Raw genomic sequence first — 18222 nt, 5'->3', positions numbered from 1 at the left:
TCTGTTGGAAGGCAAGAGCTTGATGGTCTCTTGAAATCCCTTTTTAGTAATAAAATGTGCTTTTCATTAGTTTGGGAGTAGATAAAAGTCCTGTAACGGCAACAGATGTATCTGAGCTATGGGGAAGAACCAAGGGGTGTAAAGTTCCTGAAAGACTATGAAGTTCACAAGTCTTACTTAGTAACTAGTACTTTGCATATGTGAGCTTTAGCCGTTCTTCAAAAATGAGTATCATTTTTATTAAGTTGAACATGAAGACGAGGTGCCATAGTCAAAGCTCCAGGCTTCATTCCTAAATATGATTCTAAGGACTTAGCTAAGATGAACGACTTGTAAGTTTGTCTTCTTCTATAGAGCCTAGAAAAGCCAGGTGCCCTCATGCTGGGTTTTGCACATGGCCTTTGCTGGTAATCTCTGAGATGAATCTTAGGAACCCTTTTACCTGGCACCGATGCTCCAGCTCCCACCTCCTCTTCTGCTCTGCCTCGAGTTGCAGCTCCTGCTGTTTCTTCTGAGCTGACAGATCATTTTGGCTCTTCGCCAACAGCTGCATCTCCTGCTGTAGGTTAGTCATTTCAGATACACATTTCTGGATACTCAGTGACTGGTAAGGCACAAAGAGGGAGACGGTTGCTGAACCTGTCCAAGTTTGGGATTTCATGTGAATGGTAAACAGTGTGTGGAAATCATCTACCTGTTCATAGCTTTTTTTCTGATACCGATCCTTAATTAACTCCATCTGGCTCAATTCTGTTTCTATTTGCTGAAAGTAAATGTGGAAATAACATAGAAAGATGATCAGTGGAAAAACTGGCTTGCTCTTTTTGCCTATAGGCTGACAGAAAGAATCCCACATGAGATCCACTGTTATCAGTTCCTGCTGGGCTCTCCTTCCCATCCAGCCCCCTGACCCCGAAAGAGCAAAGTCTTGTACAATCACTGTGGAAGAGACAGCTGGGGAGCCAGAATGTGACACTGGCAGCTAATGAGAAACCAAACACGGATGCAGCAGTATCTCCGCGGGACAAAGAGTCTCCCCCCACCTCCCCCCAGGCAACCTGCCCACTTCCCAGGTGTAGCTGTAATTCCCAGAGAACACATGGTGGTGGTGGGGCTCTGAAACCACATTCCCCAGACACCACTCCCTGCCTGGATCCTCATCAGATACTAAGGGGGAGAGGAGAGTTAGGGTTTCTCATACAACCTTCTTCCTCTCTATGTTCTGAGCATTATTCGCCTTAGCTGATAAGTGGAACTTAATTTGGGCCTTTTGATCCTTTATTTTCTCCTTGCTGCCGTTCAGTACCTTTCTCAACTCTGTAACTGTCTGCCACAGCTCCCGGATGGTCTGGGATACTTCCACTTCTCTGAAGTTGCTTTCATCAAGGGCTTTCTTCAGCTGTGGGATACAAAGGGAAAATTAGAACATTTTAACCTTCCATACAGTAAGAGAAGCTTATGTTTAGCTGTGTCCCTATATTTTGTTCTCTTTGGACCTTTCTTTTAAAAAGGAGGTTAAGTGATGGGACTTCCCTGGTGGTCCAGTGGCTAAGACTCTGTGCTCCCAATGCATGAGGGCCGGGTTTGATCCCTGGTCAGGGAACTAGATCCTGTGTGCCACAACTAAAGATCCTGTGTGCTGCAACTAAGACCTGGCACAGCCAAATAAATAGATATTTTAAAAAGGAGGGTAAGTGAGGCAATAATAAGAAGTAGATTTGTGGAGAAACACTCTCAGTGATTTTCATAATTTTTAACACTAAAGAACACACTTTTTCTTACAACAGATAATGTAAATGTATGTTCGTTATTTGCTTTCTAAGAGCATGGCTTTGGAATCAGACAGAAGTTAAAATCTCAGCTTCACCACACACTAGTCAAGTAATTTCAGATAATTAACTTCCCTAAGCTTCAGGTTCATCATTGGAAAAGTATGAGAATAGCCTACTTCATAGGATTCATGTAACAGTTAAACAAGAGGAGGCAGAGAAGGAATATAGAGCCTGGCACACACTAATTGCTCAGTGCTCATTGCTGTGCTTTAAGGGTTTTTTTTTTTTTTTTTAAAACTTAAGCTCGTGACTTCATATATGGAGAAGTGAAAATGAATTATATGGAGTTTTGTAAATACACCTGTCAGTTATTGACTATCCTTGCATATATTTTTATAATATTGATTTTGTCTATTGAGGTATAGTTGATTTATGATATTATATTAGTATTAGGTGTAGGACATAGTGATTAAAAAGTTTTATAGATCATACTCCAGTTATTATAAAATACTTGCTATATTCCCTGTGCTGTACAATATATCCTTGTAGCTTATTTACATAGTAGTTTATACTTCTTATGAATATTGCTTTATGTTTAGAAATTTTAATAAACTTGTCTAGTGGAAAAATAACATAGTGATTACTATTCAAAACAAGACAACAGACCCACAATGAAGTCACTTGTGCTAAACCTTATGTCACCAAACTGAGACGTAATTACAGTTTTGGCCTCTCCAGAAAAGGACTCTTAAACCAGTCAATCAGGAATGGCCTGATCAGCATTAGGTGAGTAATCTGCCTGACAGACCCCTGCCATCCCTTAAAGGAAGTAACTCTGCTACTAGTAACTAATCTACTTTTTTGCCTAGTATAACTTCCTTGTTCCTGCTCCCCTCTGCCTATAAAAGTCTTTCATTTTATACAACTCCTCAGAGCGCCTTTCTATTGCAATCGATTGCCTACTGCCTGACTCAAATTGACTTTTGTTCAAATAAACTTAATTTTATTATTCCTGAATTTATCTTTTAACATTACTTAAATCATTTTACAGAGTTCCCCCTCTTCCTCATATGCCCTTAAATGAGTACCACTGGATTTGTAGGAAGAAGAGACGGCAGCTCTCCTCCTCCTTCACTCCCCCACACGCCCCAGGTCCTACCTGGTCTATGGGGGTTCCTCCCGTCCCCTTAGGTGTCCGTGGTCCCCCAGGTGCCCTCGTTGTGAGCAGACGCGAATTCCGCATCATCCTAGTGCACAGTCTTCACCCCGCCCCCCATATTCCTTTTAATATACCATTCTGGCAGTCATATTATCATGTAACTTAATGGCTACAAAAGGGATAAACTGGCAGCAAGGTCACTGTGATACCTTTAGCTTAAGTATCTCTTCTTTTTTGAATTTTATTTATTTATTATACAGCAGGTTCTTATTGGTTATCTATTTTATACATATTAGTGTAGATATGTCAATCCCAATTCCAGGGATTTCTGGAATTTCAGGGGCTTGGACGACCAAGTTAATATTAGTCAATGTCAATCAATCTTTTAGCATTCTATGATGTCTCATCAAGACACAGAATCTTAATCTAAAACTATTCTTTATAACGGAAGCTATACTAAGGTATTGGTTCTTGCCTTATGCACTCCTGACAACTGTGTTACTGAAGGATATTATACGCACTTGTGTTTCAGGGTCATCGTGTCTGAGGAAGCTTGTCTAAGTCTTCATGTCCGTGGGTCTGCCTTACCTGTTCTGATTCCACACTAGCTTCTTTCAGTTTATCCTCTGTTGCCTCTTTACATTTCTTCAGGTGTCTAAATGTTTCTTCCAATTCCTGAAAACGTGATACAGAGATTTTTGACAAACTCCCAATGTACTATATATGGAAGAAAAAGCTTCAATATTGTAATAAATGAGCCACCAAATTATGAAAGTATGATGGGGTACTTTCTAACTCCAGGTGCTACCAGACTATAGGATAAAAACTATTATTTTCAGTTTAACCTACAGTATACATTTGTGTATATGATTATAGATTTTGATTTACAGATTCTCCTGAGAAAAGATGATTAACATCTCTTTCCAGAACTGGAGAATACTTTTCATAGCAGACAATCTCTGTTGGAAGGCAAGAGCTTGATGGTCTCTTGAAATCCCTTTTTAGTAATAAAATGTGCTTTTCATTAGTTTGGGAGTAGATAAAAGTCCTGTAACGGCAACAGATGTATCTGAGCTATGGGGAAGAACCAAGGGGTGTAAAGTTCCTGAAAGACTATGAAGTTCACAAGTCTTACTTAGTAACTAGTACTTTGCATATGTGAGCTTTAGCCGTTCTTCAAAAATGAGTATCATTTTTATTACGTTGAACATGAAGACGAGGTGCCATAGTCAAAGCTCCAGGCTTCATTCCTAAATAAGGTTCTAAGGACTTAGCTAAGGTGAACGACTTGTAAGTTTGTCTTCTTCTATAGAGCCTAGAAAAGCCAGGTGCCCTCATGCTGGGTTTTGCACATGGCCTTTGCTGGTAATCTCTGAGATGAATCTTAGGAACCCTTTTACCTGGCACCGATGCTCCAGCTCCCACCTCCTCTTCTGCTCTGCCTCGAGTTGCAGCTCCTGCTGTTTCTTCTGAGCTGACAGATCATGTTGGCTGTTGGCCAACAGCTGCATCTCCTGCTGTAGGTTAGTCATTTCAGATACACATTTCTGGATACTCAGTGACTGGTAAGGCACAAAGAGGGAGACGGTTGCTGAACCTGTCCAAGTTTGGGATTTCATGTGAATGGTAAACAGTGTGTGGAAATCATCTACCCGTTCATAGCCTTGTTTCTGATACTGATCCTTAATTAGCTCCTTTTGCCTCAATTCTGTTTCTATTTGGTGAATGTAAATGTGGAAATAACATAGAAAGATGGTCAGTGGAAAAACTGGCTTGCTCTTTTTGCCTATAGGCTGACAGAAAGAATCCCACATGAGATCCACTGTTACCAGTTCCTGCTGGGCTCTCCTTCCCATCCAGCCCCCTGACCCCGAAAGAGCAAAGTCTTGTACAATCACTGTGGAAGAGACAGCTGGGGAGCCAGAATGTGACACTGGCAGCTAATGAGAAACCAAACACGGATGCAGCAGTATCTCCGCGGGACAAAGAGTCTCCCCCCACCTCCCCCCAGGCAACCTGCCCACTTCCCAGGTGTAGCTGTAATTCCCAGAGAACACATGGTGGTGGTGGGGCTCTGAAACCATATTCCCCAGACATCACTTCCTGCCTGGATCCTCATCAGATAATAAGGAGGAGAGGAGAGTTAGGGTTTCTCATACAACCTTCTTCCTCTCTATGTTCTGAGCATTATTCGCCTTAGCTGATAAGTGGAACTTAATTTGGGCCTTTTGATCCTTTATTTTCTCCTTGCTGCCGTTCAGTACCTTTCTCAACTCTGTAAGTGTCTGCCACAGCTCCCGGTTGGTCTGGGATACTTCCACTTCTCTGAAGTTGCTTTCATCAAGGGCTTTCTTCAGCTGTGGGATACAAAGGGAAAATTAGAACATTTTAACCTTCCATACAGTAAGAGAAGCTTATGTTTAGCTGTGTCCCTATATTTTGTTCTCTTTGGACCTTTCTTTTAAAAAGGAGGTTAAGTGATGGGACTTCCCTGGTGGTCCAGTGGCTAAGACTCTGTGCTCCCAATGCATGGGGGCCGGGTTTGATCCCTGGTCAGGGAACTAGATCCTGTGTGCCACAACTAAAGATCCTGTGTGCTGCAACTAAGACCTGGCACAGCCAAATAAATAGATATTTTAAAAAGGAGGGTAAGTGAGGCAATAATAAGAAGTAGATTTGTGGAGAAACACTCTCAGTGATTTTCATAATGTTTAACATTAAAGAACACAATTTTTCTTACAACAGATAATGTAAATGTATGTTCGTTATTTGCTTTCTAAGAGCATGGCTTTGGAATCAGACAGAAGTTAAAATCTCAGCTTCACCACACACTAGTCAAGTAATTTCAGATAATTAACTTCCCTAAGCTAAAAGTTCATCATTGGAAAAGTATGAGAATAGCCTACTTCATAGGATTCATGTAACAGTTAAACAAGAGGAGGTAGAAAAGCAATATAGAGCCTGGCACACACTAATTGCTCAGTGCTCATTGCTGTGCTTTAAAGGTTTTTTTTTTCTTTTTAAAGCTTAAGCTGATCTCTTTCTGTCACTTGTAACCTCATGTATGGAGAAGTGAAAATAAATTATATGGAGTGTATGTAAATACACCTGTCAGTTATTGACTATCCTTGCATGTATTTTCATAATCTTGCTTTTTTTTCTATTGAGGTATAGTTGATTTATGATATTATATTAGATTTAGGTGTAGGACATAGTGATTAAAAATTTTTATAGATTATACTCCAGTTATTATAAAATACTTGCTATATTCCCTGTGCTGTACAATATATCCTTGTAGCTTATTTACATAGTAGTTTATACTTCTTATGAATATTGCTTTATGTTTAGAAATTTTAATAAACTTGTCTAGTGGAAAAATAACATAGTGATTACTATTCAAAACAAGACAACAGACCCACAATGAAGTCACTTATGCTAAACCTTATGTCACCAAACTGAGACTTAATTACAGTTTTGGCTCTCCCAGAAAAGGACTCTTAAACCAGTCAATCAGGAATGGCCTGATCAGCATTAGGTGAGTAATCTGCCTGACAGACCCCTGCCATCCCTTAAAGGAAGTAACTCTGCTACTAGTAACTAATCTACTTTTTTGCCTAGTATAACTTCCTTGTTCCTGCTCCCCTCTGCCTATAAAAGTCTTTCATTTTATACAACTCCTCAGAGCGCCTTTCTATTGCAATTGATTGCATACTGCCTGACTCAAATTGACTTTTGTTCAAATAAACTCTTAATTTTATTATTCCTCAATTTATCTTTTAACATTACTTAAATCATTTTACAGAGTTCCCCCTCTTCCCCATATGCCCTTAAATGAGTACCACTGGATTTGTAGGAAGAAGAGTCGGCAGCTGAGAAGGGAGATGATAGGAGGGTGGTATACTCTGTGGCTGGTAAGTATTTAACATGTGAAAGAAAAAAGTCAAAATTATGTGTTACCTTTTCTCTTTATACTAGCTCATTCCCTCAGATCCTAACCTCACACTACAGTGTTACTCTTTTATTGTCACCCAACTAAATTTCTGTTAGATATTCCACCATTACCTCAATCACAGCTTTGTCAAAACTGGGTAAGCCCTAAAAACTAACCCTCAAAACCACCCTGGAAAGCAGTTGTGATGATTTCCATTTTGATTGAGGAAACTGAGACTCAGAAGTGAAGTCTTCTGCACAGATAGTAAATTTACACATTGCTAATAAGAGGCAGCGCTGGGAATCTTAAACAGTGTATCCTGAACCCACCCCTGCCACTAACTGCTCAAGACATCACACTCATACTGTTCCTTGGTCTCTCCTGCACAAGTTCACCATCTTTACTGATCCCTGTTAAAAGGATATAAACTTTTAAATATTCTGAACAACTCTCTCTGAATAAAGGTACTTTTAATTTCAGTGCCCATTTTTGTTTCCCACAGAAATTATTTCTATAATATTTTTAACACTTATACAGTGCTTTTTCAATTTACAAAGCATCCTATAAACGGTTGAATCTGATTTTGTGACTGTGCGCTGTCAAGTGCAATTGCTAAATACGCTAAATTTGGCAAAATACAGACTGGCCACCCCAACCAAGTCTTGGAATTATTTTAATTACTCCCTCCCCTTTGCTTATGATACATTTAGTGTCTGATTTTTCTATTAATTAAAATGGATTTTTGATTTGATTGTTCTCTATTTTCAACAGAAACACTTTGCTTGGCTCTAATCATCTGAAGCCCAGAGTAACTGCTGTAGTTCCCCTTACCCTCCATGTTTCCAGTTTCTCTTCATTCTTACCTACTCTCCACTGCTAACAGACTAACTGACCTAACATTGTGCTCACAGCCTTCTCAGAAACCTACAGTGCTCTCCTTTTACCTAATACTTTCCATCCAACATTCTGGTAGTCAAGGCCATCTACCAGCTGGTCTCATCTAAGCTAACCCCCTTTTCTCAGAAATTTCCTAAAGTCTCTGCTCTGATCAAGAGAGGCAAATCCTTTTTCTTTGCTCACATGTCCTATTTATTTCTGTAACTAAGCTTTGTTCATCCTCTTACATAGAGTGTCACAGCCCTGTCAGCTCTGCCAGTCTCAACCCTGTAGAATTTCGTCAAGCTTCCCCTCTTCTTCGATCACCCAACCAGCCTAAAACAAACTTTCCCTTACTTTTGAATTCCTTTAAAATTGTACACAGCTTCTAGCTATCCAGGAAACATCTTCTGATGTCTTCCTAGTTGTCTCATGTAAAGAGTGGAGATGACAATTAAATAAGGGGTAATTTAGCACGGACCACATCTTCTGCTGTTTTTACTTGTGCCTCTTAGGAGGAGGTAGGTGCATGATGGATGCTAGTTAAGTGAATTGAGGAGACAGGTGATTTGCCATCTGTCTAGCAGATGGCGGTCTCCTCCTTCCCACTCAGTTATTATTCTCCAATGGGAAGGCTGTCATCAAGGCATTCCTTCATTGGGCAGATAACTGTATATCAGAAACTTTTTCTGTGTTAATTTACAAACAGCATAGAGATGTATCTGGCTTGCTGGCAAAATGGGGATTAGAAGAACGAAAGAACAACTGTAGCCATTCTCGGAAATCCTGTAGCTGGTTCTCCTCTTCAAAGGCATTCACCTAGAGGGAGACTTTTGTCACTTGCCTCCATACCTCAGTCACTTCCCGTTGTGCTGCTTTCTTTGCAGTTTCTCTCTCAATTTGAAACTGCTTCCTTAGAGCATCTATGCGTTCAGCATGCAATTCTGCTTCTATTTTGGATTCTTCACTCATCTGTTCTCTGTTTTGAAAAAGAGACATGATAAATCACCTTTAGAAAACATCTTAGTAGGCGTCATTTACCAATGAGAAGCAGATCAGTCACCGGGAAAAAAGTCACTGATCTGGAACTCATTAACAGAAGAAGAAATAAGCATTTACCTACAGCATTAAAAAACAAAAAGTTATTCAATATAAAGAGATCCACCCAAAAGAGTGAAACACATACTCTTGTTTTAACCAATACTGAGTAGTCTTGAGCCAGCAACATTTCACCAGAATATAAAATTTGTACAGATTACAAATATGAAAACTACCTTCTTTGCTTTAGCTTATACTTGTCTGCTATATCAGTATGTCCACTACATGAAAGGAATAAAGATCCACGTGCACAATGCATTTCCCTTCATGGGATGTTATTAATATCTAAATCCTATTTGCCTAGATAAAGTTTAACAAATAAACTTTAGTGGGTTGACCTGAACTTGATGGGTTTGACCTCACTAATCTCAGGGAAAAAGTTGAAAACAATGAATGGTTTAGCAGCTGCTTAAATGGCATTATCCCACTCCTGGACGGGTTATTCCCATCCATCCTTCTGTTTCTACTTTTCCAAATCATGCTTTTAAAGGACACATAAGCTTCTGATAGAAAAGGTTTGGCAGAAACATGTAAGTATCCCTTCCAACTTGGTTTAAACCTTCATGTACAGAAGAAGACCGACACTATATGAGGGAAGAGCTGAAAAGGAGCGTACCCCAGCCAGCTAATATCTGCTCTGCTCAACTATGCCTGCTTCCTTCACATGGCTCTGCTGGGAGTACTAGCTCAAAGTAGGGAAAAAGGGTTTAACTGGTTTATGTGAATTAGCCAAACTTTCTCTCCCAGAGGCTCTTGCCTAATTCCACTGTGACTATACTGCCCTTACATGAAGGTTTCCAAATTCCGTAGCTCAAGTTCTTTGCTTTCCAATTTCTCTTGAACAGGATCAAGCTTTGTTTGCAGCTGATGATTTGTCTGGAGAGCTTGCTCCAGGCTCATAGCCAGTCTCCTGTTTTCTTCTCTAGCTACATCTAGAGCTTTTTGTAGAGCCTCCATCTGAAAGAGAGAAGGAAGAAGATTGTTTATAATTCCACTGTAACAGATACAAGAAGTCCATAACACTGTATATTCACTCTTTAAACTTTGAAACAATAATTATTTGGAAAGAGAACCAAAGACTCCAGATGCCTGGAATATATATATGTGAGAACTTATTACAGACAGTCCTTAGGAGACTCTTAGAAGGTGATGGGAAGGGTATGCTCCACTGGTCACTAGAGAGTTTTGGAAAATAGAGCCAACTTATTTATCCTAATTTCTAAGGTTTTAAACCAGTTGAACTCCCCTTCCTGATCCTATGACCCTCTGGTCTCACTGCCTAGAGAGATAAGAACTGGCAACTGTCCCTTGTATATCCTTCTAGAAAAAGCTTTTTATAGGAAATATCTCTATTTTATATGTGTGCATACATGTCGATACATATTCATGTGTGTATACACCTATAAACATGTGAGTATGCCTCCTTATTAAGTGGGATCACTCTCGCTACTTCTGACTAAAGTAATGTTGTTTTCTAAGCCCTTTAAGTTCACTTATGCATTAATACATGAAAAGAATGCAGACCATATAAGACAAAGAGAGTTAGGCATATTTATGGTCCTGGTTTGCCAATAAATGGTTCACTGTAAGATCACAGACCCATTTCCCATTTGGAAATATGTCACTGTTCAAAACTCAGACTTGAATGGAAAGGAAATTTACCCGATTGTTTTACTCCATTTTTCCAAATTAGCAATATGCCAATAAAATAAAAAATATCAATGTTATCATCTATAAAAACCTGGCTTCTACCTTACTGTTGTGCTGGGCATCCATGACAAGGATTCTGGACCGCCTCTGGTCCACTTCTGCTTCCAGCTTCTGTACCCGCTGTTGATTTAGAGCCCTGTAAATGAAGGGCACAGGGAGAGTGACCACAGAAAAGTACCATCTAGGAGTGATACCACTGGGAGTTACAGGGCACCTTCCAGGAAGCCCAAATGGCATATGTAGTGGGCTACAGATGCTCAGAATATCTGAGAGTTGGCAGGTGACAATTAGTAGCCTCAGCTTCAGGTTAAGAAACTAATTTTCCTATGGATTAAAAACTTGTCCCATTTATGATTCAATTTGGCTTTATATATTAAAGTATCAGTACATGTTAATGACTAACTTATGGGCTGGTAACTTTATACTATATATATATTACTAGTACAAAAATATATCACCTCTGTATGGACTGGCTTGCTGTTGAGATTTCTGCTTTTTACCCAGAATTTTATTGTGAATAGTAAACAATTTTTAATACCATCCCCTTGACTTTTTTTAAGTTCAGAGGTAATACAGATTCATAATATGTAAAAAAACAAGCACAATAAGGAATATAAAACTCACTTGTTCTCCCATAACACAGAGGCAATATTCACCACTAATGTATTACAATATGTCTTAGAGGTCTGATTAAACTCAAACCATTTGTTCATTAACCTAAAAGGGAAACTTTTATGTAATTTTTGAAACACTTAAAGGAGTTCACTTACAAAACATGGCTAAAAGTAGTTCTCAGAATGATTCATCTAAAATAAATAGGATACTAATTAATGGATAATTAATTCAAGCAGAAGTAGACACTTGGCTTTAATCTTGACAATTACCATTCTGTAGACCCAAGGGCAGGTATAAATGGTGTAGAAAACAGCAAGGATAAAACAGCATATATCACATGAATTTCTAGAATACATACTTATTTACATCGCTACAAAATATGAGAATTTTTGGATATCATTTTTATTTATAATTCCAGATTTTTCTGAATTTGCTAGTTCTTTAAATACCATTTTACTACTTTATTTTCACAAGGGGATCAATAGAAAATGACTGTTTGTTGACTGCACTCTGTTCTTTACCACAACGCAGCAGAAAAATACAAGTACAAAGACAGAAAAATAATCTCTGGTACCTTTCTTTCTTGAGGCCTGCAATCTCTGCATCCCTCCGCCCAAGCTCTATTTGCACTTTTTCCAGAGAGCCTTGCATCTTACTGTGAGAAGCCAACACATTCTCCAACATGATTGTAACTTTGCAGTTGTCTTCTTTAGCTTCTGCCAGTTGTTGCTGAAAGTTTCCCACCTAATAGAAAATGAAATAAGACAAAGATATTTGATCCTTTCTGGTTATTCTGCTGAGTCCCATGACTTCTAGAAGAGTATGGAAACCAGGTCTGGTAGAATGCTAAGAGGAATAATTAAAGTATATTTTATATTTATTTTGTTTCTTAAGTTATTTTGACTTTGAGAAAAAGAAAACTAAACCCTAGATCATATGGATCCTATGAAGAGCTCTGCAGTGCATCCTAACTATTGTCGTGTCACAGCACATATATTAACTAGAGACATAAGGACCAACAGCTTCTTGGGTCTAGAGGTGGTCCCAGACTGGCCTGTGCTAGCCCTCCTCAGCTATCTTACCATGGGGTCAGAAGAAGATAACACCTTTGAAGCCCATCAGAATTATCTGAGGAAAGAGGACCATAAGTGGAAGCTGCTGAAGAATGATGTGACTCACAGCCCTCTTCAGAGGGGCAAAATCTAGCACCTGATGTAAAGAATTTTGGGATGTTACCTCTCTTCCCACTAAGTACACACACTGTTAAGCAGAAAGCATTTGGTAATTTGACTTAACATAAACTCTTAACAGTGTTATATCACATTAATAATACATAAGTATGTGGTTATTATTAACAAGGTCAGATGTGTTTCAACAGAAAAAAATGGGACTTTTGATTATTTTAAGACAGGAAGAAAAAAAAACATTGGGAGTTAAATCATGTATTTTTAAAGGAAATATTTTAGAGCTCTTCTAAAGTTATCCTTTCTTTAGGAAAAAAAAATCCTCTTCTGATCAATCCTCATTCTGTTTTACTAAAGGTCACAAGAAAAGAAAGAATATGGCTCATGAAAGATTTCAGAAGTGCTTCATTTCAGTAACAGACTTCAGAAAGGATTGATGTCTTGCCTTCTTGTTCTCCCTGTCCTCCAAAGCTTTGAGGTCATGTTTCAACTTCTGACTCTCTTTCAGGGCTGCAGCACGACCCTTCACAACTCGTGAGAGCTCACGTTCTTTCTTTTCAAGAATGGATTTCACCTTAGTAGAAAAAAAGAAATGATAAATGATTCTCCCAAAGCACAGTCAATCAGCAATTAGAATAAGACACAGCAATTTAGAAACCAAATTTAAAATGTTTAATTAAATATGCTTATATATTATTGTAAATAAAAACTAGCTTTAGTAGCTGTTTTCCCCCTTAAAACTACAAAGCAAAAAAAATCTGTTAATAAACATGGGCAAATCTGTAATATATGTCAATCTCTATGACAGCGCAGAATGAAGGTAAGGTAGATGAGACAATGATGCTAAGATGAAAAATGGGGGAGAAATTGATTATCACAGAATTTGAAAATACAACAAATTAATATCATAAAAGCAAAGGTGAATAAGAACTAAATAGTGTCAAGAAAATAGTGTTACAGAAGTCTTCTAAATAGTGTCCTAATCCTAATTAGAAGTATTCGACTTTTACATATCTGAAATACTTTTAGTATATCTACACAGTTGTTTCAGATTCATCATACTATTCTAAATACTACTCTTTTAAAAAATACTTTATCTTGAAATACAGAGTCACAGGAGTTTACAAAATTAGTGCAGAGTCCCCATGCACTCTTTTCCCTGCTTCTAATGATGACATCTTATATTGTAGTTCAACACTAAAACCAGGAAATTGACTTTAATGAGAATAACTACACTACAAAATTTACAATTTTCATTTTTTTTTTTTTTTTTTTGCAGTACACGGGCCTCTCACTGTTGTGTCCTCTCCCGTTGCGGAGCACAGGCTCCGGACACGCACGCTCAGCGGCCATGGCTCACGGGCTCAGCCGCTCCGCGGCATGTGGGATCTTCCCGGACCGGGGCACGAACCCGCGTCCCCTGCATCGGCAGGCGGACTCTCAACCACTGCGCCACCAGGGAAGCCCTTCACCATTTTTTTAACCTGCATTCATCTGTGTATGCACACATGCACGTAGCTCTATGTAATTTGACCCCATGCACATATTCCTGTGATCACGACAATCAAGATACAGAACTGCTCCACTGCCGCAAAGAACTCACTTGTGCTACTTCTCTGTGTTCACACCCTCCCCCAAACTCATCCCATGTCCCCTGGCAACCAGTAATTTGTTCTCTATCGCTACTGCTTTTGTCATTTCAAGAATGTTATTTTAAACATTTAAAAATAATTAATTTTAGTATAATACATTCACATTTTCTAAAACAGCCTTACTGAGATATAGTTGAAATACAATAAGCTATGTATATTTAAAGTGTACAATTTTGATATATGTATAAACCATAATCATGATAATGAACACTTCCATTATCCCAAAAGTTCCCTTATGCCTTTTTGTAATTTCCCCCACTTCTATCTCTCCCTGTTCCTACACATCCACCCAAGGCTACCACTGACCTCTTTTCTGTCACAATCAATTCACTTTTATTTCCTAGAATTTTATATAAATGAAATCATATTTGATGTACTCATTTTTGAACGATTTTCCACTCAGCACAATTATTGTGAGATTCACTCACTCTTCTTTATATATCAATACTTCTTCCTTTCTGTTGCTGAAGAGTGTTCTGCTGAACACTGGAGTTGTTCCAGTTTTAAGCTGTTACAAGTAGAGCTGCTCTGGGCAGTTGTATACAGATCTTCGTGTAGATATACGCTTTCATTCATCTTTGGTGAATGCATAGGAGTGGAATGCCTGGGTTGTATGGTCGTAGTATGTTTCACTTTTAAAGAAACTACCAAACTATTTTCCAGAGTGGCTGAGTGATTTTACATTCCCTTCAGCAATGTATGAGAGTTCCTCCACATCTTCACTAACACTTGGGGTAATCAGTTTTTCAATCTTAGACATTCTAATAGTGTGTGGTAGTACCTCACTGCAGTTTTAATTTGCATTTCCCTAATGACTGATGTTTAACATCTTTTCAGGTGCTTATTTATCATCCGTATATCTTTTTTGGTAAAACGTGTGTTCACCAAATAAATAAAATACTTTGCGCCTTTTTTTTTTCAGATTGTTTTTCCTTCTTAGTGAGTTTTGAGAGTTTTTAATAAACTGTGGAGACAAGACCTTTATCAGATATGTGATTTGCAAATGTTTTCTTCCCCCAGCCTGTAGCTTGTCATTTTCTTAACAATGTCTTTGAAGAGCATACGTTGTCAATGTTACATTTTTTCCTTTATGGATCATGCTTTTGATGTCAAATCTAAGAAATCTTAGTGTAATCCAAGATCACAATGGTTTCATCCTATGTTTCAGAAGTTTTACAGTTTTAAGTTTTACCTTTAGGGATTTCATCCATTTTGAGTTAATTTTTATATATGGTAAGAGGTATGGATCAAAGGTATTTTGTTTTTTTGTTTCTGCATATGATACCCAATTGCTTTAGCACATTTGTTGAAAAGACCATCCTTTCTCTACTTTTACTTCTGTTGAAAATAAAATGTTCATAAATTTTTTCTGGATGGGTAGCACATTCACATTACTCTTAAGGTACAAAAGGATAAAGTGAAAAATCTCCCAGCCACCCAGTTTCCTTCCTCGAAAATAATGTTGCCAATTTATTACGATTCATTTTAGAGAGACTCTATTCAAAAGTGAATACATATGTATACTTCATCGCCCCAACCCTTTTGCACACAAATAGTAAAATACTCTGTATACTCTTCTGAACCTTGACTGTTTTAACCTAATAATAGATATGTTATGATTAAGATAAATATATCTTCAAACAGTATTCCAAACTATGGATATACCATGATTTATTTAGCCAGCCTCTTACTGATGGAATTTTGGTTGTTTCTAGTCTTTTGCTAATAACAAACAATACTTCAGAAAGTAACCTTGTAAACATGTCTTATGTACAAGCTAGTGTATCTGTAGGAAAAAGTACAACTGTGGGTGTAAAGTGATAAACAAAGCCAAATTGTCCTCCACAGGAAAAGGGCACTCCAAACAGCAGCAAAGAAGAATGCCTTTTCCCCACATCTTCCTCAATATTATACTCCCTTATAAGTTTTAACCTGTAACGTTAAAAATACTTTAACGTCTTATGTAAGGGTTCAAGAATAGTACAAAAGATGCTAACTTATAAGGTTTTGAAAACCTATTGGATTTTGTTCTAGAAAAGCACATTAGGAAGAATATAGTTTTTATAATTTTACCAGTGCTTATAAATTATTTATAAAAATGAAAAGGCCACTAGCAAAAGTGCTTACAGAAAGGGTCTAAATTGTAGTTAACTCTAGAAGACAAGCTACAGTACTTTCTATTTTTAAATACCAAACAAAGATGGATGCTCTAGTAAGTTTTCTTTGGGAAGTATTTTCCAGTGTTCAAGTTCTCAGGGCTTCTATTTATGTATTTCTACTTGAAAATCAGGCTTTACCCATTTTACTGTAAATGTTAAGACTATTAGCATTAATTTTTAAAGTGAAAATTAGATTAAAAATCTCAATGGTTACTCTTAAGCCAAATATGACATTTCTGTGTCCAAATCAAAAACTAAGTATGCAATAGCCAGAATGACGGTTTTGATCTACATCATCAGTTTTTGCTGTTTGTGAAGAAGTTCTTTCCTTGTTGTTACTCACACCTCCAAACGTTATCTTTCTAGATGTTACTACTTTTCTTCATTGTTGTATAAATCTGAAATTTCCTTATGATTTAATTTGTGGCCTTCACTTACCGAATCCCGGTGAAGAAAATTTGGTGACTCATCATTTTTTAATGGTCTTGAGGCAAGAATGTCTATTTTACCTTCCAGTCTTCCCTCCATGGTTTTAATGGCATTCAAAAGAGTCTTTAGAGAGATCCCAGAGTCTCCAATCTCCTGAGAAGACCTCACAGAAGTCACGGTAGGTGCAAAGGTCACATGGTGTGTAGGGTTTGGCCTAACACTGGGCAAAACAACTGATGAACTTCGTTCCTTTACATTGTTGACACGGGGCCTATGGCTTTAAAGTAATTTTGAAGATGCAGGCCTCTCTGGAGACTTCCTCCTTCTTGGAAGCATCAGCAATTTAAAAAGACAAAATCAACTAAACCTAGAATTATTTTTCAGTGAGTGCCCCCTTTACTATGAGAAACAGCACAACGTTCTAAATGAAGCTGGGATGGAAAATATACTTTAAAATGTGTTCCTTTGCTTTCAGAATGAAGAAAATACTAGTGTAAAGTATGTCCTCATGAAGAAACAAAGCATATCTAATGAGGTCCCCTTTACCAGTATAGTCAGATTGTTAGAACCCATTTGAAGACACATTCTAGTTGCTTGGTTACCAAGGGTATACATACACAAACGTTATAGTTAAAGAAGTTACACATGCTTACACTGTTAAAAATTAAAAATAAATAATGTGATAAATTTGTAAATCATTGTTAATAGTCTCAATAGTCTCAGTCTCAATAGCCACCATGCTAACCAGTAAGCACCTTCACTACTAATACCTCTTTCAAGTGCGCTATTGCAAGTATATCTTGTTGGCAATGAGTTCTGCGTTCGCCTGTAATTAAAAACCAAAAGATACTTGTTCCTCACCTCTGACAAAAGTTTTAAGGTTCCAATTAAAAAAACACTTCCTCTATGATAGAGATTCTCGAGGCTTTCATCATGATGATGTTCCCTATGCATGCTCACAATACAATCTATTTTGTTTCTGAAAGGCATAACCTTCTATTCTATAATAAAGTCTGCCGAGTACATTCCTAATCCTGCAATTAGAGCATGCAAGTTCAATGTCCCAATACTGCTTCAGGCATCTTTATGAACTCTTCTGTGGTTGAGTGGAACCTTGTACATCGAGGGTGTTTAAAATATTTTTGATAAATTGAGTCAAGTGAGAGAATATTCATCTTTCTGGGATCATACGGTGAGGTGGGGAGAAAGTCACCAATTTCTTAAAAGCTAATTAAAACAACATAGAAGCAATCTGTTTTATAGCTATTAAACACACCTGAGCATATTTGCCCTCTAATGCCTTATTCAACTTGAGTAGATGGTCGTTCTGTGAACTGGTTTCAGAAAAAGAATGTAGTTGTTCTTCTAGCTGCTTAACTTTTATCTAGAGGGAAAACAGAAGAATAAAAAAACAAGTCTCATTAAAGAAATATATATATATATATATATATATACACACACTCCAAAACAGAAAAAAAAAGATGTCACAAGTTTTGCAGAAAAAAATCACAGAAAATCCTTAAACCTTGTAAAAAGCGATCCTGTTTTTCTAATGACGCAACTTCTACTAAAATAGCTATTTCAACAAATAAAATAGGCTATAGCCTTATACATGTACTGAGATAATTCATTTGGTT

General features: G+C 37.7%; 1 pseudogene across 1 annotated transcript in view; it reads right to left on the bottom strand.

Annotated features, from left to right (window-relative positions):
* Window positions 1–521: 521 nt before the first annotated feature.
* The window catches only part of LOC307070085 (coiled-coil domain-containing protein 150-like), a 147553-nt pseudogene continuing 129852 nt past the window's right edge, over window positions 522–18222 (bottom strand). The window contains exons 5-15 of the transcript in view: window positions 17356–17411; window positions 12791–12919; window positions 11736–11905; window positions 10589–10682; window positions 9624–9793; window positions 8591–8717; window positions 5094–5288; window positions 4584–4652; window positions 4332–4493; window positions 3520–3606; window positions 522–763 (exon numbers count right to left, since the gene is read on the bottom strand). The product of the transcript in view is annotated as a coiled-coil domain-containing protein 150-like (transcript). The remainder of the gene's footprint in view (window positions 764–3519; window positions 3607–4331; window positions 4494–4583; window positions 4653–5093; window positions 5289–8590; window positions 8718–9623; window positions 9794–10588; window positions 10683–11735; window positions 11906–12790; window positions 12920–17355; window positions 17412–18222) is intronic.

The sequence above is a fragment of the Hyperoodon ampullatus genome (genome assembly GCF_949752795.1).
Source record: "Hyperoodon ampullatus genome assembly, contig: scaffold_463, whole genome shotgun sequence".
Taxonomy (NCBI): Eukaryota; Metazoa; Chordata; class Mammalia; order Artiodactyla; family Ziphiidae; genus Hyperoodon; species Hyperoodon ampullatus.
Note: the sequence above shows the minus strand (reverse complement) of the source record. Positions and strands in the feature narration are given on the sequence as shown.